General features: G+C 43.2%; 1 long non-coding RNA gene across 1 annotated transcript; it reads right to left on the bottom strand.

Moving 5' to 3' along the window:
• Positions 1-1,081: 1,081 nt before the first annotated feature.
• On the bottom strand, positions 1,082-21,636 carry LOC115099779. The gene is made up of 3 exons (XR_003858883.1): positions 21,150-21,636; positions 19,554-19,667; positions 1,082-1,324 (listed from the first exon to the last, which is right to left on the bottom strand). It is a non-coding gene; the product is annotated as an uncharacterized LOC115099779 (long non-coding RNA).
• Positions 21,637-22,258: the final 622 nt, after the last annotated feature.

The following is a 22,258-nucleotide window of genomic DNA, read 5'->3' as shown; positions in this document are numbered from 1 at the left end:
TACACACACACGGGTAGATTTTATAAATCTACGCGCACGCGAACAAAAGTACGCCAGATTTTATAAGATACGCGTAGCTGCGTGTATCTTATAAAATCCGGGGTCGGCACACGCAAGGGGATGCACATTTGTGCAACTTGCGCGCGCTGAGCCCTGTGCGCGCTGCCCGTTCCCTCCGAGGCTGCTCCGAAATTGGAGCGGCCTCAGAGGGAACTTTCCTTCTACCCCCCCCCCCCCCCCGCACCTTTCCCTCCCTTCCCCTACCTAACCCATCCCCCCTGGCCCTATCTAAACCTTCCCCCTACCTTTGTTATTAAAGTTACGCCTGCCAGAGGCAGACGTAACTCTGCGCGCACCAGCAGGCTGCTGGCGCGCCATCACCTGACCCGGGGGCTGGTCCGGAGGCCCCAACCATGCCCCCAGACTGGCGCCACACCCCCAACATGCCCCAAAATTTGCACTGCTCACCCGACACGCCCCCAACACGCCTCCCTTGTGACGTCCCGGGGCTTGCGCGCACCACCGAGCCTATGCAAAATAGGCTCGGCGCGCAGGGGGGTTTTAAAAGGGTTACGCGCGTACCTTATGCATACGTTATGCGCATAACCCTTTTAAAATCCAGCCCACAGAATATACAGATGCATGACACTGCAGTGATATCTGCTATTATTTACTGGAATAATGCAAAGGTCATTGACCTGACCCCGTAATAGGTAAACAGACAAGAAGGCCGCAGAGAAGGGTGATGTCTCTTACGTAGGCTGAAAATGCTGTTGAGTACAGCTGTCCCAACTATTTATTGCTAATATTGCTTTTGAGGATAAATGGATGTACTGTAAACACTTATGTACTGAAACGTTGAGAACTGTCCGATGAGAATCTGGCAGCTGTAGACAGCAAAACAAAAACAATTACCCTGGAAAAGTTCCAAAAGATAATGTTAAATAAATATATAGGACCTCGTTTATAAAGCAGCCCGATTATAATGAAATAAGCCCTTTTTACTATATTTTATATTTTTTTAATGGTTTTTTTTTTAATTCAATGCACTTTAAATAGAAAATAAAAACATAGTCCAAACTTAGTCATGAAGATACAACATTTGAATCACAATGGACCCAAAACTGGTGGTTTCCACGTTGGATATATCTCGGTCATATAATGGAAAGAGCACTTATCTGTACACTGCAGATGACCCTGACACGGTGCCGTGTTTCATCGAAGACTGCCTCAGGGGGTTTATTGCAAAGCCATTACTAAGTGTCACACGCCAAGTCCAGTCTGAATCAGATGTTGCTGTCCTCCAAATTCACTTTAGATATCACTAGGAAAATGAGAGTGACAAACAATAATTTAAAGAAGGTTTTTTTTAAAAAAAAAAAAAATCAAATCAGAGAATACAAATCCAATTGTTCATTGAAACCCAAAGGGGATACAGACCAAGAAGAAAATCCAAAATTGCTCCCGTCTATTTAAATGTGTCCATATATCAAACACCCCCGTGTTGGAAGGTAAATACGCTTGATAATAGTCCATTTTAAGTCCTGAAAAAGTATGTTATTTGTAATAGTATTTCCTTTTTGAGGTTATTCCAGTAGGTCCTCCACCCCTCTTTTGTGGTTTTGAATATATGATTGTTGTTTTAAAGTATTTTCTTTTTATTGTTTATTTCCTTGGAAATATTTATGTACTGCAATGACTTATTTCTTATCAAGCAGTATTGCTTGCAAATATTTTTGTGAAATGATATAAAGAGTAAAAAATAAAATAAAATAAAAGCTGCCCGGATACACACATATCTCCCACAGCATGCACATCTTAAAAGTTTACAAAAAGGGCCGGGGTGTCAGCAGGGTGGACATTTCCGGGTGTGAACCAGAGATGGGCACATAAATACTTATGTGCCTGAGCGCGCACCCAGATCCCCTGCCGGTTAAGTTTACTTCTGCTATGAAGAAGATGCAAGTTATAAAATAAAGAAAAATAGGCAGATCTGCGGGGTTTTAAGAGTCAGGGATAACTGGGGAGAGTGAAGGCTATTAAACTAGAGGGGGTTGGCGGACCTATCCCTTAAATGGGCAAACTGGGGATGAACTGGTGAAACTGGCATTGGCATCAGCATGCACTACTTTTAAGAAGCGGGATTTGCATGCCCACTTAACATTTGGCACAAGTGTGCACAGCCAGACTATTGTATAACATGCGCACATATGCGTGTATATGTTATAAAATGGCTGTGTCCCTGGGCACGGGCCAACATGTGCACAAATGTACCAGTTTGAAAGTTACTGACCTTGCCTATTGTATTGTGTTATTTTTCTTACTTATATGTGCAATCAACCAATCCATGATTATTTGTCTCTTTGCCATGTATTTTATCTGATCAGTATATACTCATAATCATCTTATTATTATTATTCACCTGAAACCGAATAGTGTATGAGTGTGTGTTAGAGTCACCGTTGCTATAGTGGGTGCGAATTACAGTGAGCTCCAAGAGTTCCTGAAAAGTAGTACCAACTTCCAAGCCAGTCAGTGTTACTGGAAGGTACCAAGCCCAGTTAGTAGTCACATGAGATCCTATGCTCTCAGTCTGTACCTGAAAACAAGGGGGTAGGGAGCAAGAGAATGGATAAGGGGACCAGAAAGGGTATGGGGGGGAGGGGGAGGAGAAATAGTGAGAGAATAGGAAGGCAAAAGACTGAATAAGGGGATCAGAGAGTTTGGGGAAAGGAGAATGAGTGAGGGGTTGGAGGCAATTGAGTGATTGATAAGTTCAGAGATGTTGTGGGGTGTGAGAGAATCAGAGTTGGGGGCAGGCTAAGAGTGAGGAGATGCTAGGGAGTAGGGAGAGATTAGGGGGAGATCAGATCTGTGGGAGGTAAATAAGGCACCAGAGAAAGGCACCAACGTTACACCATTTTAGCACCATTCTTTAGGCAGATGGTGCCATTTTTTAGGTAATCAAGCAAAATCACTTCATAATTGAGAAAACAGTTGAATGACATCATACTAGGCACTACCAGCATTTGTACCTTCATTGCTTTTTCAATAATCACATGGCATCAGGCAAACAGTGTCCTAACATTTTTTAAGAGATTTTGTTGTACAAATAATAAATTTATCTTAATATGCATTCTGCTGATTCAGCTTCAATTGTCACTCCAACACGGTCTGTGTTTTGAAGACTATTCTGCATCAGGGCATAGGTATTTTTCCATCAGAGATTTAATGCTCTATAAAATAAGAAACTAGTAGAAACATCAAGATCCTCTAGCAGAAATGCACAAACTGTAATGCTGCTGCTCACCCATTCTACCAGTGTCTACTGACATTTTGGTGCCAAAATTTTAAACCGGAAATTGCCTTGAATATGGGGGCATTTAAATAATACAGGGAATGGACGGATCCCTGTACACAATTTTTTATTAAATAATTGTATACCACTCAATTTCTAGGTTTAATCTGTCTGGTGTCACTGTTTTTAAAAAATAGATCCAAAATTGTTCACGGACATAAAATGTCTCCCAATCACCTTCTTTCGGTGACTCGTAGATATGTTCCAGAATACCCTAGTGTAAGTCTTCAAAAAACATGTTCTTGTTCCACACAGTGTGTCACCAGAGAGGCTTGCATGTTGCTTGTGGTAATACAACTTTTATGCTCAGTCAACAGAGTCCTGATCTTACGTTTGAGGCAACCCATTTGTAACTTATTGCAGTGTCACTTTTTTTTGTAGTCACCAAAATTTGATTCATTTCAAACAAAAAAAAATTCCATTCTGTTTCCTTTCCCCATTAACTTGGGCAACGAAGAAATAATGTAGCCTCTTTTAGGCTCCAAAATTGGGTTTTCTAATCAATTCTAATTAAACATGTGGTGTAGACATCATCAGAAGGAGGAAGAGCACACCAGGCCACCAAGTGTGTAAAGTGGCAACAAACGTGGCAGTAACTGACCAAGGCACAGTAAAAGGGCAAAACGGTAACCGCAGTGGCAGGAGTGTGAGAGAAGCAAAGCAGCAGCAACAGCAAGAGTGGCAAGAATACCCCAAAGCCCCAAAAGTGGACAGAGAGCCCCAATGAGAGGGGCAAAGTGACACCAAGAGTGACATGAATAATGCAAGACACCATGAAGGGGGAACAAAGCAGTAAAGGTGGCAGAAAAACCCCAAGGCAGCGAGAGAGGGTAAAAAAAAACCAAAACAAAAAAAACAACAAAACAATGCCATGAAACCCAAAACCACCAGGAGAGGTGCGATGCAGCCACCCACAGTAGCAAGAACACCCCAAAGCTCCAAGTGAGTGGCAAATCTCTGGTCAAGACCTGTAGCAGTCGATCTGAAAATCAGACCTATATAGGGCAAAATATTAATAAAACCATCTGTAATGGAGTGCACTAACAACTCCCTCATTCTACCTTAAGGAGCCTGGTTCAGGTTTCTAAGCCAGTCCTTCTTAAGGCAGAATACAACGAGGGATTCTGGGTGAAGGGAGGTTCCATAAGAACCCTGGGCCTAGAAAGTCTGAGGAGGCCCCAGCGAGCTGGTAGGGCCTCCTGGTATATTCGCATGGATTATCTTTACCCGACAATTGTACCCGATGCAAAGTGAGCCATTATTTTGTTTCTGCAAGGGTGAAAGCACTGTAAAGAAATATTTGCACCAGAACTGGAACTAGTCGAGTCTCAATGTGTTCCTGGACAATCCCAGAGGCTGCAGCAGGCCTGAATATACCACACCGTCTAAAAACTGGAAGATGGGAAACTTACAGCAGGGAGGAGCCGGAGGACATTGCTAGAGTTTGTCTGTAGTGGTCTTGATATGCAAGTGGAACCTCAGACCTGCGTGTATATGTATAGGGCAGAAAACCAAATCAATCATTCTAGAAGCCAGAAGATGGAAAACGTACTCTCTCATCTAAAGGCTGGAAGATGGGGAACTTAGAGCAGGGAGGAGGCCTGATGTAGTTTCCCTATAGCATCATTTGGTAAAGGTGCTGGGCATTCAGACTTGGACTGGTTCTTCCCCTTTGCTGTGTTAGAACCCATTGAAGGATAAATGCCAGCTGAGAGCACTAATGACCCAGTAAGAATCACAAGGGAAAGGAGTTTGAAGAAAAAGTCCAAGAGGGCATGAAAGTGTTAAAGGTTAACTGGGTAAGGTCAGGGTAAAGCCTGGGATTGCCATGGTAAGGCCCTGCCAGGCTATGTACTACCAGGGACAGTGCTTTTTCTGTTGCAGCACCTATTTTGTGGAACACCTTCCCCGAGAAACTGCACCTAGCAAGCAGCTTAAAAACTTTCAAACCCCTATTAAAACCATGGCCGTTGAAGCAGGCTTTTTATTAAGCTATGGCCTTATTGCAAACATCTTCTGATCTGGCCATTGTCTGTCCATGTTCAAGTTTATTTGCTAAGACATGCATATAGGGGCAGATTTTCAAAGCCTATGCACATAGGAGGGGGTTACACGCGCCGGGCCTATTTTCAAAAGTCCCAGCTGCGTGAGTAAAGCCCCGGGATGCACGTATGCCCTGGGGCTCGAAAAAAAGGGGCGGGATCGGAGCCTCCAGGCACAGCAGCCATTTGCCGCTGTGCCCGGGATCGCGGGCTGGCCGGGCCGGGCAGGCAACCTATGCCTGCCCGGAGGCAGGTGCAACTTATAAAAATAAAGGTAGGAGGGGGATTTAGGTAGGGCTGGGGGTGGGCCGAAGGAAAGTTCCCTCAGAGGGAACGGGGAAAGCCATCGGGGCTCTTCTAGGGCTCGGTGCGTGCAAGGTGCACCGTCTTCCGCACGCCGACCCCAGATTTTATAACATGCGCGCGGCTGCAAGCGCATTTTATAAAATCGGGCGTAGATTTGTGCGCACCGGGTTGCGCGCACAAATCTACGCCCACACGTAGTTATTAAAATCCAGCCCATAATATATAATTATTATTTTATATATATTTTATGCTGTACATCATCTAAGCTTTTTAGGCAATTAATACATTTAAATAAAAGATAAAAAAGATAAGATGAGTTGGCAAGTATCATAAGTGAATTTGAAAAAAAACCCTTGAAGACAGCCAGAGTAGAGGCAGAACCACCTAAAGGTACCAAAAGAGGCTTGGAGCAGAGCAGCAGTACTTGTGTTTAAAGTCACAAATGATAAGTGCAGAGAAGTGCATCAAGACCCCAAGTTATAGAGTGAAGGCTGAGGGAGAAACAAGAATGAATCTTTAGTGTCACAATATAATTATTAATGTATTATAGTGTGTTCACCAGTACCAATGTAATACTGAGCGTCAGTCACACATGGGTCAATAGAGTGCAGTGCACTGCTTACAAAGCTTGACAATGGCACACACTGTTTTATGGCTGGCTATGCTGATGTAGTACACTACAGTACAATAGTACAGCAGACTCTTGCAGTGTATACAAAAATCACACACACATACATACTGTCCTGGGTTCATGCCACTGGCCACTTTCCTAGTCACAATCCAGCTGGAATTCTCTGGTTACATAAACTGAACCACTGGTTAAGCCTCTGGGGAGTGCTTTTCCACAGTCCTGCTGCTCAACTCCTCCTTGAAGCTTCCCCTCTTCCAACCTCAGAGACTCCCAAAGCCAAGTTCTTCAATCTCTATAGCTTTACTTTACTCTGTTCCTTCCAGAGTGGCATGGCTATGGGTTCAAATACTCTCACCTCAGTTGGTGAGCTGAGCTTAAGCACACATAGTCCCAGATTATCCCAGTAGTTTAAAGTCCCTATAGCTTTACTTTATCAAACCACATCAGTCTCAAACTCATATGATAAGAAAGCAACTCTTGCCTTAATCCTCCTCCATGCTGCTCACAGTTGCTTCCTGCACAGGCTAAGCTTAGCTGCACTCTGTGGGCCTGGTTCTTAGGAAACTAGGGCCCATTGTCACCTCCCACCGTAGTCTGCAGTTGGAGTTTGTGCTTCCCCTTTCACTATGGCTGCAACTACATCTACCCCATGGCAGTGTTCACTGATCTGCAGTCTCCATGAATGTGTCCTCTTCTGCAGGGGGTCTCCATCGCTTGCCTCCCAAGTCCATTGGCCCTGGCTTGTCCACCTCCATCTCCTCTGTCTGTTCATCTGGTTCTACTAGAGCTCCTTCCTGTTCCTGCCCCACCTTCAAACAAGCTCTCAACCTTCTCCCACCATACCCGGGCTCTCTCGGGCAAAGCATGGGAAGTTCCTCCCCTTCCAGAACCCCTGTGCCTTCTGGGAGTTGGAGTCCACCTCCTATTCTGATTTATTTTACATACTGGATCTCCTTCCCAGGTTTACCTTAAAGCCTGCCTTCTTGTATTCACCAGGGGAATATAATGCCCATCACATACTTCCCCCCCCCCCCCCCTGTTTTTTTTCTTTTTTTTACAAGAGTCTTTGACTCAAATGTTTCTGCCCCATTTAGCACCTGGGTAAGTAATCAGCATTTTTATGGTCCTTACCAGCCATATGCTGCATTTTAAAGTCAAATTTGTAGGACCAAATACCATCAGATCTGCCTTGCATTTGTATCCTTCATACTATTTAACCACTTCAGTGGGTCATGGTCTGTAACTAGTGTGAATGACTTCCCTTGCAGATAATACCTCAGGATTTAAAGGCCCGTTTAATAAACTAGACATTCTCTCTCTATGCCCGTTCATTTTTAAAAAGTTTACAACAGATGTAGCACTTGGTATTCCACCACCTGAGACAAGACTGCCCTTAGTCCTATTTCTGAGGCATTTGTTTGCGGTAGGAAATGGGGTTTTTTTTTGTTGGTTTTTTTTTTACATCTATACTATACAATACAGGTGCTGCTTGACAATGTTTCCTGGAGGCGGTTAAATGCGGTTTCACACAGAGGTTCCCACTGTACCTGGTTTGGCCATCCCTTCTGTTGCAAATCAGTTAAGGGAGCAATTAAATCCACAAAGCGGGGAATGAACTTGCGGTAATAAGCCTGCTAGTCCAGACCTGTTTTTTCGTTCTTGGTATAGGGCATTCTGGGACAGCTTCTACCTTTTGGATAAGTGGCTTCACAACCCTATTTTCCCATCACATAACCCAAGCATTGGGACTTTTTTGCTGGCCTAATGTGCATTTCTTTAGATTGGTTGTTAACCCGGCTTGCCTTAGGGAGTTGAACACAGAGGTCAACTGTTTCAAGTGCTCCTCCCGCCTCGTGCAAATCCCGGTGGGCTTCAGGACGATGTTCATAAGGCTTTGAAACACTGGAGGAGCCCCATGAAGGCCAAAATGGGAGCACTTTAAATTGATGTAATCCAGGAGGCATCATTAAGGCTGTTTTATTCCCTAGATATCTCTTTTCTAGCGGAATTTGCCAGTATCCCTTTGTTAAGTCTAACGAATGGGCGGGGGTATGTGCCCAGTCATTACCAAAAGACGTGCTGAAGAAGTTTATTCTTTTAGTTGAAACACCTAATGAGAGTGGGTTTCTCTTTCTTTCTTCCTGTAGTTGGCAACATAGATATTGAACTTCCTCGTTTTAGCTTTGTATTGACTATGGGGGTGGAAGTGACGGGTGTTTGGTGAGGAAAAAAAAAGAGAAATCTGTTGTACTTGGAAATTTCCCAATTGTTTATACTTGGAAAGTGTTAATAGAGTTTATAAAAAAAGAAAGAAAGAAATATGGACTTCAAGCATGACAGCATGACAGACAGAAAGCAAAGGGAAAAACTGTTTCTGCAGGTCACTTTGCTCTCCTACAGATGGGTGAGTTTTTTCCATTATAAACCAAAAGGTAGCACTCAATCTTGGGATCATAAGTTCATCCTCAAAGCACAGGGAAACAAAGTGTGGTAATATTATCATGCTGCCTGTTTTCTACATTAATTAATGCCTTCTTACAGGGTATTAGCTCATTCCATTTTCAGTTGTGTGATCATGAGATGTTTTGTCACAAGTGGTGTTAAGCTATGACTTATGACTGAAAATAGGTCTCTTTTTCAGTCAAACTATGTGGTAGGTGACAAAGAATATTTTTTGTAAACTTTTTTTTTTGCTTTATTTGTTCAACTACATAGGAAGAAAACTGAAACCTAAAAAGGTGAGCTGGATGAGCACCAAATTCAGATGGACACGCATCTGGATCCTGTGCATGACTACCTGATTTTATAAAGGCAACCAGATGTGCACACAAGTATCGATGAGCGAATCTCTTGCACCAGAGAAAAAAAAAGGGGTGTAGTGTGGCCAGGGCATGGGAGTTCCATGAGAGATGTGTGTGCAAGTATCCATGTGCCTGCCCAGCTCCAGCGCTGCAAACCTTTACTTCTGCTATGAAGGAGGTGTAAGTTTAAAGACAATTATTTATAAGCACCTGCAAAGTGTTGGAAGGGCATGGAGGTAACTGGGAGCAGGGCCGGTGCAAGGGTGTTGGGCACCCTAGGCGACCCTTGCACTGCCGCCCCCTCCCCCCCCGGTCACGCCCCCCCTACCTGTTTTGGCGCTGACTGTGTGCGTCTCAGGATGCCGAGCCGTAGGTGGCGCTGAAGAACACGCCTAATGGACGCACCGGCCCTGACTGGGAGGAGTGCATTCTAAAGAAGCAGGGGGGTTGGGAGGACCTAGCAGATCATTGGACAAACTGGTGGATGAACTGATGAACTGGTTCTTGGCTGGACTCATGTCTGTTATAAAATATAGGCAGTTGAGCATCCGTAAGCCGACTTACGCTGCTGGGCATGCACAAGCTTTTAATTAGGCCCATAGATAGATGAACCAAGGCTATTTTATAACGTGTGTTTTGTTATAAAATTGCTACGTCTCTGGGTATGCGCCGCCCACATACATATGTGTGCCCGTGCGCCCATTTGAAAGTTACCTCCCCTCTGTCTAGTAAGTAGTTTTCAAAGCCATTTACGTGCACAAAAACACAGGTTTGGTTTATGCATTTTTCAAGATTTCCACACTGAATAGGCACGAGATGTATTTGTCTGCACTGCCCCCATTGTATGCAGATATCCCCCCTGCAAACTTACTATGGAAATCCTGAAAACATGACTGGGTTGCAGCCCTCAAGGACTGGATTTGGAGGGCCCCTACTTTACAATGTGTAATCAGGTAAGGATGAGAACTGTCTGATCTAGGACACTGGGTTACAGAGACAGATGTTACTGGTCAGCTAGAAAATGAAAAAAAAAAAAAAAAAGAATAAAATAATAAGCGCTATGAACATGTTCAGTTCCATCTATCTGAATGACCACATGAGTGGACTTCACAAAACCCTGTCCTGTAGAGCCCCTTGTGTCAAATTCCTTCTAAACTGTGTTTAGACTTCAGCATCAACCAAGGGCCACTCTCTCCAATCTATTCCTGATCCTGCCTGTGATTCTCTTCACCAAGCTCAAAGATCAAGGCATCCCTATTTCAAAAGTCAATTGCCTGAGAGGTGGGAGAGGGGGAACCAGTAACTCTTACTGCATCTTTTTTTTCACACTAATTTTAGATATTTTCACCATTCAGTTATTTTTAGACTGCACTATCCTTGTCTTTAATTTCATTGAGAATTATTTGTCTCAAAATTATTTATACAACAGGAAAAAAAAAAGAAGAGAGTCATACTCTAAGAACGTGTGATATATGTTTGGCAAACAAGAACAGAGAAATTAATTTCTACTTAATAAAAGAATCAGAAATCAATGGTACTGAAACATCAAGAAGTAGATTTCTTGGTGCCTTTTTTTTTTTTTTTTGTCTTCGAGCAGGGCTGTAGCTCCCTATGGGGCCTATTTACTAAAGTGAACAGTATCAATAATGCTCAAAAAAAAAAAAGAAAAACTGGCAGAACATACAGCAAAACATTATGAGCCGTGTCCTATGTAAATATATGCAAACGCGAAGAAGCTCATTAATATAAATAAATACATGTTAAAAAGGTTTAATGCAGATTGCTTAGGTTCCCACGAATGCTTTCAGGCCCCTCATCCCTGGCAGAAACCTAACAGTGGTTGATAGCCCAGGTGATACCAGCAGAATCCAAACCCACCCACCCCTGGCAACAATCTCTCCACAAGCATTTCCCTCCCTCCAATATGAAGCCCCAGCTCCATCTTTAACCCCACCCCTACCAGAACACCCAAAATACTCCCTCCCATGAGCCTCCCGATGTTCCCCTGTCCCTCCTTACCTGAAGGCAGCTGCAGAAACTCCCTGGTAGAAGCAAAGCCCAATCAACTCTACCCCTGCCAATGCCAAAATGGCCTGAGTCTTCCCTTTGCCCCTCACTTAAGGGGCAAAGAATCTTGGGCCAATTAGCACCATTTTGGCACCACTGGTGCAGAAGGAATTGGATATTGCACCTGCTCAAGGACCTTCCAACTGATCTTGGGCAAAGGGAAACTATTTAGCTGTTCTGGTGTGAGGGGAGGATTAGCTGGGAGATAAGAGGGAGCCACCCTTGGAGCTAGCCTCCCCTTTCTGCATCCTGGGCAGGGTGTTTGTTAATGCTGCTGGTACTATACATGTATTACTGCAAAATTGGGCTACACATAGCCTTTGGTAAATCGTGTTTCACAGGAAAGGGATTAAAGTGAGTTTTTCATGCACTGTAATGTTTTGTTTATATCAGTTCATGCCATGAAGTAATTGCATTTAACTTTGCTGAATGCATTTGCTAGTAGTAGACTTGTTCAACTCAGTTTATTTTGGATAACCTATGAAGAGAATAAAACTATTTTGTTCAGAAATAACTGTTTAACTTAAGACATTTATAATCATCATTGTCTCAATTAATTTCACACATCAGGGAATGCAGTCATAAAATTGGGTGCTAAGGAAATCAGCCTTCAGCTTTGAGCTTCATGACAATACCAGAGGCTCTACAGCAGCTAATCCTGTTTTATGTTATTTCTCACACACCCTTCCCCCCTTCAGTTCATGTCTCCCTTTAATTCTGTCTGAGACAAAGAGAGAGAAAAGAGCAAGTCATCAGGAGGCAACTGACAGTATATTGTTTAATCATAAGTTAAATGATCTGATCATCTTATCAGAGAGAGGAAATGAAGACATGAGTGTATGATGAGGTCATTGGTTAGCAGCGAGAATCAGTTATGCTTTGTCAATTCCCACATAAAAGTATTTTGTTTAGCCATCAGAGGTTTTGATATTTATTTTATTTTCAGGAGGGGTGGGTGGGGGAAGACCATCATTTACCCAGTTTCATTTAAAATGCTTGGGGGGGGGGCAGCGAGTAGTGGAAGGGGTAAGAGGAAGTATTCAAAGGTGAACTAGTTTTTAGCTGTAAATAAGAGAAGCCTTGATAATTGGTGTTACTGCTCACAAGTTTCAAACTTGTGCTAACTCAACTTCTTTATCAGTCTATTTCTAGATGAAATAAAAGCATTAAAAGTTGGTCCGATTTATAAGTGTTTGGATAAATATACATTTTCCATTGACAAGGGGGGCTGAATTAGCCATGATAGGTGGGTGATGCCATTCAATGGCACCAAATGGATCCATCTCCCTGAAATCAGAGATTTTACTCTACTGAGCATGCCTTGGAGTTCCCTCCTACATGCTGCCTCGTCAGCACCTCAGTCTTTTTTTTGTTTGAGTTTCCACACAGATGTGTACACTCTCAGTTTGTTGTTGGTTGTTTTTTTTGTTTGTTTGTTTTGTTTTTTTAAATTCTTCTCAACTTCTTTCCTTTCAAACTTGCTTTGCTGCCTTGGCAGCCCCTTAACAGCACTTTCCAGTGCTACTGGAAAAAAAAAAAAAAACAACATCTGCCTCCAAGGTGGCCACCTCCAGTGGCTTCAAGATGTCAATTACCAATGGCCATAATACTTATTACAAATGCCCGGGGCCAGAACATGATTCAGCCAATTGGTATGACTGTGACCAGATGTCACCATAGCCCCAGAAGAACAGGACCTGGAAGAACTTTCAGAAATGCCAGAGTTGTTCCTCCTTTCAGAGTGGGGTCTCTTTGGGTTTCCCCTCCACTCTGAGTCAAGCAGGTGCTCCTCTAGCAAAGCCTCTTCATTATTGGTGCCAGTTCTCAGATTCACTACAGTGCAAAGGCTGAGCAAGATGTGACAGCATCAAGAGCAGAGGGTCTGTGAGCCCCACAAGTCATGTCTTTTGAGGCTCAGCGCATAAGAAGTGTGATGCATCAAAGTAGTAGTGGAGTCAGCACTGTCGAAGCTTAAATTAAGCCCTGAAGCTTGCATCACTCTGGGCTTTGGCCCCATTGATGCACTAGGCCTCGGCCCCATCAATGCACCTAGCACTGTAGACATGCCAGACTCTGATGCCATCGATGCATCAAGCCTCAGCTCCTTTGTTGCTATCAGTGCATTGGGCCTCCATTCCATTGACTCAGCCATCTGCTTCATCAACGCAACCAGTCTCGGCACAGTTGACACTCCTCATCTGGCACACAAGTTCCTAGCCCCATCGGGCCCTAGAGATGAATCACTGCACTTGCCCTCGTCCATATTTTCATCCTTATCTCTGTTCCATTTCCTTAATCGCAGACTTCATTGGAGACTCCAGATCCAATATGCTCCATTGTGCCTTTAGTTTCTGTATGATCACCAGTGTACAGTTAACTGAGGAGAGTGCCCCCTTCTAGAGTCCAGTAGCAGCTTCGCAGAAGGATGACCCCATACTGGCAAAGGAGGATGTCTGTGCATTGGTTTTATATGCTTCTTAGCAGTTCATTGGTTTTGTATGATTTTATCATTTGTTTGCCTTTTATTTTATTACTTTTATACGTTAATTGTTATTGTATGTTGAAAATTAAAAATAATTAAATTGTAATGTCTATATGTTTGAATAGGTTTATGTTATTTAAGTTGTATGGGGGGGGTGTCTTATCCACCTAGTTTTGTGAATAGGTGAATTACAAATATTTTTTAATAAATAAATAAGTTACTTCCTCAGCTCTGGGCCAGATGACAACAACCCAAAGATAACTGAACTGGTGAAGGCATTCTTTGTCTCACTGGCACCAAGTAACAAGGAGGGCACTCGTCAACCTCTCCCATCCAGAATATCGCATTTTTTCTCAAGGGGGAGTCCCTCTCACTTCTATGCCTTAAGAACTCTCATCAGAGTAGTGGGAATAGTGGTCTGAGTAGTGGGATTAGCCCTCAACCATCCCTCTCTGTGGTAGAATCTAGCCAGTCTCCCTGCGGAGGGAGAATTGGATACCATCATCTGCCACATGCCCTGGGAATATTCCCCTCCTAGACAATTGAGGATTCTGCCTGCTTGCCTTCAACATTATTGGAGACATGGGTTACTGCCTCTTTGCCTTTCATTTCTGAGGAAGGGTCTACAGGGCATATTCTCAGACCTCTACCTGATCCCCCAGAGCATTCTTCTCCAGCAAAAGACTTCTCATACTCGAAATTTCTGGACAAGTTGGGCAAGATGATAGGAGTCAACATCCATAAAAGACAAAGATTCCCAAAATCAAAGTCTTCGGGCTACTTTGGATCCTGAAAATGCCTTCCAAGCCTGCATTGATCCCAATTAATTCAATTCTGTAGGATTTGCAAACAGGAATGTAGGAGATTTCAGCCTTCTCTCCCCCAACAGCCAGAAAATTGGATCCAAAAAAAAGAGTGTAATAGGCTCTGGAGCTTGGGGTATAGTTAGTAGTGATATAATCAATAATAAAACAGACTAAAAAGACTAGAATTTCTCTGACTCCTCGCAGTAAGAATCCTTGATTGTTGGACAACTTTGCAAAGAAGGTCTTCCAGAGCTCAATGCTCACTCGATTTGCAGCCCACTAATTATAATTGTTAAAATACTTGCATAGCTGCATAGACAAGCTGAAGCCTCTGGTAGAAATCACTTGATAAAGAGCAGGAAAGCTATCAACAGGCTCTTCTGGATGCAGAAGAGCATAAACGCCATCTTCTCTGATCAGTATATGAAATATTTGATACCTCAGCAGGATCTTCTGCAGCAGCCATTGGAGCACACTGGATGGCCTAGTTGACAGCCAGTAATTTGCGTGAAGATGTTCACAACAAGTTGGAAGATGGCCCTCTCTCTTGTTGGGGATCAATCTCTTTAGGGCCAAGATCACAGAAATAGTCACCCAGATTGAGGAGCAACTTGCTGCCATTCAGTCCCTATCGACAGAAGCCAAGCAATCATCATCATCTAGGCATTCTTACTCTGCTTTTAAATGCTCCTTCTGCCAATTTCAGCAGTATCATGCTACCAAAATAGTAGCTTCTTGCACACAGACATCAGCCAAAGACACCACAACAGACCCAGCATTAAACTGGGACTAGTTTTGATGAGACTCAACCATCAGGCAATGATCCCTCTGGTAGGTGGGAGGATTCAGCTATATCTAGAAGAGTGACAGAGGGACACCAAGGACTGTTGGATCCTCAAAATTGTGGAATCTGGTTAACATTTGCAATTATCCTGTCCTCCAGTGCTGCACCAATGTTTAACCTTCAATCTAGATCCATCTCACTTGACCCAGCTCCATTTTGAGGTAGAGTTGCTTCTCAGTTAGCAGGTGATAGAACCTGTCCTTCCCAAAATAATTTGGCAAAGGGTTATATTCTCCCATTATTTTCTTGTCCCCAAGTAGTCAAGGGGATTGAGACTCATCCTGGTTTTACAAAAAGCCTGCTACAGGATAAGTTCAAAATGAATTCCCTCCACACTATCATGCTCTTCATTCAAATAGGAGACTGGATGTGCATCATGGATTTGAAAGATGCATATGTTCATATACTCATCCATCAATCTCACTGGAAATACCTAAGATTTGTGGGGGATTCCTCTCATTACCTTTTGAGCTTTCAGCAGCCCAAAGGGTCTTCATACAATACCTAGCATTAGCAATGGTACACCTTCATTTCCAGGGAATGTGGGTATTTTCTTTCCTGGAAGATTGGCTAGTGATGGGACCTTCTCAAGCAGAGGTATTGGAATCCCTGCAAAAGATGGTCCATCTCCTTCAGTGACTATGATTCATAATCAACTTTGATAGGTTCAACATTGTTCCTACCCAAAGGATCATGTTCATCAGGTCATGGATAGATTCTTTGTAGAAAAAAACATTCCTCCCAACCGATCGGACATTCTGTCTTTGAGTCTTGATCCAGAACTCATCACAACAGGATCAGGTCCTGGCCTGAGAAGTCCTAGGATTAGGATTACTGCAACTCACTATATGAAGGATTGCAAGCACATATATGTTAAAATATTTACAAACAGTCCAGAATTCAGCCACCAGACTCACTACAGATGCCAGACTATCTGACCATATCACCCCTATTCTATGTTCACTTCACTGGCTCCCTATTCAGTAGAGATGGATATACAGTTTAAGATCTCATTAGTCCATCAAGCCCTTAGTAATGATATACCATTGTGCATCAGTGCATTCCTTTAAAGTTTATAAACCTCAACAGGCATTAAGATCAGCAGGATGCAATTTACTAGATGTCCCATCCTTCCAGCTTGTTTGCCTAGATGAAATCAGGAAAAGGACATTTTATGTAGCAGGACCTACACTTTGGAACAGTTTGTCCAATGACTTCATATGATTTAATGTTATTCTGCTGTTTGAAATAAAATCTTTTACCTGTTTCCCAACAGTCATTTGCTAACAGGGCCCATGACAATAATCAGCTTTTAGATGTACAACTGATTACTGCAATGCTCTTTTTTGGGTTTTATTTTTGCTGTTTTTAATTTATTAATTTAAAGAAATTTAAAAACAGATGAATCTTAGTTCATTAGTTTTATTATATATGCTTCTATTTTGCTCTTGCATATTTTGCTGTGATTATGTATGCTTATTGTAATCTGAGAAGTACTTTGGATTGTGCAGACTAAGAATCAGTTAAATAAATAAATACATATAGCAGCAGCAGTATATGTGGACCCACCTCAAAATGAGAAGTCTCCAATGAGCCCTCCACACTTAGTGGAATAAATTGCTTCAGAACTTGTTGCTTCCTGTGATAGTTACCCCTAAATCCAAAAGTCCTGGAGACAGGTGCTTTCCTTCGACTTCTACCTCCATCAGGCAATGCTAGGAATGGACACATCCACCAGAGAGTGGGGTGCATGCATGGGTTCTTTCCAAATCCAGGGGATCTGGTCAGGGATGAAATGTTCATTTCAGATCAATCTCCTGGAGCTATGAGCCATCAAACATTTGTTGAGAATTTTTTTGCATCTCCTTCGGGGAAAGAGAATTCTGATTCAAACCAACATTCAACTAGCGATGGTTTAATGTGAACCAACAAGGAGGCACAGGATCAAGGACCATCTGCTAAGGTTCTCTAAGAATTTGGGAATGGGCTCACAGCCACAGAGCCTTTCTACAAACAACCTACTTACCAGATCGCACAACACACTGGCGAATCACCTCAGCAGAAGTTTTCACCCTCACATGTAGTCTCTAGACCAAAGGGTAGCAGCAGGTTATTTGACCTCTGAGATCACTCATAATTGACTTGTGTCAGAGAGGTCAACAGGAAAGTAAAAAAATGTTGCTCCATTCTTCAAGGCATGTTTAGATCCACTCTGTCACTTTTCTGTTCAAGAGGGAATCAGACATGGTGTATGCCTTTCCTCTACTTCTGCTGGTAGTGAGAAAGGTGCAGAAGATACTCAAAGACTGGGCATGCTTTATCCTCATTGCTCCAGCATGGCCCAGGCAAGTGTGGTTCTCTTACCTTATCAGATTGTCAGTCTATCCACAGATACCTCTGGGATTTGATCCAACTCTACTGACTCAAGAGGAGAGTTATCTATGTTATCTGAACCTCCTCTTTCTCAGCTTAATAGCATGGATGCTGAGCACTTAGTCTCATCACCATCCAAGGAGGATAATGTGATTTGGGGATGGAAGTCATCTACCAGGACAGCATACAGTTTTAAATGGAAGTGGTTTTCATCTTGGTGACAGGCAGGCTCCCTGAACATTTTGCCTGCACTCCAAAAGATATAATCCAGTAATTATTTTCTCTCTCCTCATCAGGCCTTAGTATGTCAATGGGCACGCTGCATCTCAGTGCCATTGCTGCATCTTCATACATCCTCTGGTTTCAGAGTTCATGAGAGGCTTGAGGTATACAAGACTTCCAGCTGCCAAGCCACTAGTGCTATGGGATCTCAATGTCTTCTTGGCACAATGGATGCTGTTGCCCCATGAACTGTTAGGGAGAGCGTCCTTAAAATTTATGACCTGGAAAGTGGTGTTTCTAGTCACCATCACTTTAGCTACAAGAGTCAGCGAACTACTAACATTGGTTTATTAGTCTCCATGCTTGTAGTTTTTCCATGACAGAATAGTGTTCTGCACTCACCCCAACTTTCTGCCAAAAGTAGTTTGGGCCTTTCATCTGAATCAAGACCACAGGCACATAAAGGGGAAAAGCTCTCTCTATTCACTGAACTGCAAAAGAGCCTTGGTGTTGTCTAAAGAGAACTCAAATATATCATGAGTCCTCTCTTCATCTCTTACAGTCCTAACAGACTGGAAATAGCTGTTACCAAGTACATATTGTTCAAATGGCTGGCAGACTATATCACTCATTTCTATGCCCTGTCTGACCTCCAGATCACAGTCTGTCAAGGATCATCAAGAAAGAACCATGGCTACTTCAGTGGCTCACCTAAGAGCCATGACAATCAAAAACATCTGCAAAGTTGATTCTTCATGTCCCATTATTGCCTAGACAATCTCTCCAGAAGTGACAGTAACTTTGGGAAAGCAATTTTGTGCAGTCTGTTTATAGGATGTGTTTGAGTTCCCCTCTTCTCATGGCTAATTCAGTCCTACTTGTCAATAGAAAAAGCAAGCTTGCTTACCATAAATGAGACTCTCCATAGACAGCAGGATTAATTAGCTATGTTTATAGCACCTGCCTTTCTGGAAAGTCAACTACCTTGCTAAAGCTAAGTTCTATACTCAACTGAAGAGCTCATGAGACAGCACATGCATGGGAATTCCCATGCATAATCAGTAGAGCAAAAGCTTTAATGAGCTCAGAGAGAGATGGGTCCATTCAACACTATCTGATGGCATCACCCATGTGTTTGCTGTCTATGGTAAGCAAACTTGCTTTATGCATAAGGAATAACCCAAAATGTGATTGGTTACATGATATATAGACATGATACTTAGGAGTGCCCTCAAGCATGGGGCAAAGCCCAAATGCTTCTTTCAACACCCCCCCCCCCCCCAAAATCCATAAACAATTTTATTAGATTAATTTTAAATAAAACATGATAGACTTATTCTAAAACCTTTCCACTGAAGCTCACTGATCTGAATAAATCAGGCCCCCAAGCCCTCCACATTGCACAATGCATAAAAACAGCTGAAGTCTCTGCTTTCCAATCCTGTTTGTCTCAAAGATCCTTTTCTGAATTTGTAAACACATTTACATACACTCCACACGCTCAAAATACAATAGAACAAATGTCTGCACACGTAAAAAAAACAAAAACGTTATCTATATATTTCAATATAGTCCGAATGTAATCATGATGCTGATAAGAGAATTGTAAAGAAAAATATACCTATTTTTCTAACGTGGTCGCCACGTGAATCCTTCATCCAGCATGGGTGTTACTTCACTTGCACCATCAACTGAGGCCATCTGATGCCCTCAATTCTCTTTCTTAGTGGAACCACTGAAATTACAGACAGCACAGAGAACAAGGCCCTAATGCTATAAACAGTAGTAAGCTTCAGGTGAATGAAATAAAACACAGCACCTCTCTCTGCAGTGTTACAGAACTATGAAATCCTTTCATAAGACTTTTACCTTTTCTGCACGGCGTGGTGGTCACTAGGGAAAAAAAAGTCAATCATATTCTAGGGAAATGTTTGTATTCATTCTTCTTTCTTTGTGACACACTCAGTGAATGAAATGGAAAGCGACTTTTAAACTCCAGCACATTCAAATACAAACACCAATGCAGTTCAAATAATAGTTCCGTTTTCAGGTTCACACCTTATTGGAAGGTTTAAGAATCGCACGCAGGAAACTAGGGAGAAAAAAAACAAAAAAAAAACAAACAACTTTCCCACAGCAAATGCCGTCTAAACAAAGAGAACCACTTCGAAAGAGACAGTAAGTAATGTGTTCAAAGAATTTATTAACTATAATATTTGTGATTTGACTCTATATGTCCTTTGGGAATTATGTCTGAAATGTATTTAGTTTCTATTGAACATAAACAAATGAATAGGAAGGATGAAATCAATCTAAAGAAAAAACATTTTTTCAGATAATCTTGACACTGATCTTAACTTGAACGACACATAAAAAAAACAAAGAAAGAATATTAATCCTCCCTAAATCGAAATCTAAACGGCAAAAAAAAAAAAAAAAAAAAAAAATGTTGCATTAATCGTTTCCAAAAGCTGCAGCGAGTAAACCACAAATCGAATTTCCTTCCTGCTATCCCGGAAAGCAATGAAGGATATTCAGTTCAGTGCTTACTCCGGGGGAACCCCAACTGGCCCTCTACAATTGTGAGGCTTTAATTAAAAGCACATTTTGAGGGCAGGCGCTGGCATGACGGAGCTCTGCTCCCTTTCTGCTGGATGCATTCAAAGACAGTGGCCTCTGCCGACCAGTGCAAGCTTTGCATCTCTCAAAAAAAGAAAAAAAACCGAAAGAGAGCCTACAAACCGGCGAGGCACGAATAAGCCGCCCATCATGGGAGGGAGTTAGTGCGGAGGAGCCGGAGGCGAGGCAGAATTATCCCCCACCTCAAACAGGAGCGGATAGCTATAATTTATTCCATACAGTCCCCCGGACTGAAACGATCAATTAGCAGCCTGAAACACACTGCGAAGTAAATTGTCACACTGTCTGTTGCAGGGTGGTTATCGGAGGGGGTGGGATCTGCACTCAGAGCCACCGAGGCGTGGCACGATCAGCCATAGACGGGTTCTGACAGATCTGCAGGAGGGTCACTGAGGGACTCAAAAGTGCAGCGTCAAACTGGAGCCTGCGGGCGCAGAGGTTAGATTAAGCCCTAAACAAGGCGGACTCCCTTTTTTTTTTTTTTTTAAGACCCCAGTCTGCATGTTTATCACATGATGCTCGCTCAGAAACAAAGGCGCCGTCCGATTATGCGAATAAAAGTCATCCGCAAAGTTACCTGGCTAGCAGACTTGCATCTGCCATCTATTTACTTAAGGATCATCACTGGCTCTGCTCGGTCTATCCATTTAGGGAAGCACTAAACCGACTTTTATAAAACACGGTGTGATTTATTCCCCCCGAGGCCCAAGTTAGACCCCGAAGAGGCGTCTAATTTTATGTATTGTGCCAGTATAAAAATACTGCTGGGTTACAGGTAGGCCGAGTAGCCCCCAGGCCTGATGGTTTGCAGCGGACGATTTCGGGCTCTGCCTCCCTCCGGCCGGGTCGAGCCCCCTGGCTCAGAGCCAGCTGCTTGCTGACCGGCTCCCGTGCACGCCCAGCTTGCTCTCCCTGGGGCCTCCTTAGGCGGGCAATTAGGAGGCAATCCTGGCACCGCCAGTCTCCGGCACGTGGCAGGACCCCCGCGCCTGATTAGCATTTGGCTGACTTTAAACAGCCCTTCAGCCGGGGAACTTGGACGGAACAGACCCCAACGTGGAGACGGTTTGTTGGCACCACCCGGGAGCGAAGATAAACACGGCTCCCCCTCCTCTGGGCCACAGAGAGCCGAGGAGGGGGAGCCGCTCTCTCGCTCTTCTTAAGCACCCAGCAAACAGCTTTAAAGTGCCCAGGGGCCCCCCGGGCCTTTCAAATCCCCCTCCCAGGACTCTCCCCCCAAAAACCTTACCCCTAAAGAAATCAGTGCCTTAAAAACACCCTCTTCGACAAGAGACTTCCAAAAAAAAACTCCTTCCATGCAGCACCTACTGCCCTCCCTCCCTGTTAGAGAAAAGAGGGGAGAGGCACAAGAAGAGGAAGAAGAAAGGGAAACGGCAAGAGAGGATGGAAGAAGCAACCAAAAAAAAAAAGGGCCAGTGCTCATCTTCGGGGGAGTGGGGAAGCAGAAGGCCTCCTTGCTCCGTAGCAAGGACATGAGGCTGATCTCTGTCTCCTAATGGACTTTCAATTACTAACATTGCTAAACTCTTAATAGACTTGTAACGATACGCTCCCCCCTCCCCTTTTCATTTATAATTTGTAATCAAGAATACAATTTTGTCATTTGGAAATACTAATTATCTAATCACGCCACGCTGCACAACGTACTTGTGTGCCCAATTAGTC

The sequence above is a fragment of the Rhinatrema bivittatum genome, chromosome 10, assembly GCF_901001135.1.
Source record: "Rhinatrema bivittatum chromosome 10, aRhiBiv1.1, whole genome shotgun sequence".
NCBI lineage: Eukaryota > Metazoa > Chordata > Amphibia > Gymnophiona > Rhinatrematidae > Rhinatrema > Rhinatrema bivittatum.
The sequence above is the reverse complement of the archived record's forward strand: the minus strand, read 5'-3'. Positions and strand labels throughout refer to the sequence as shown.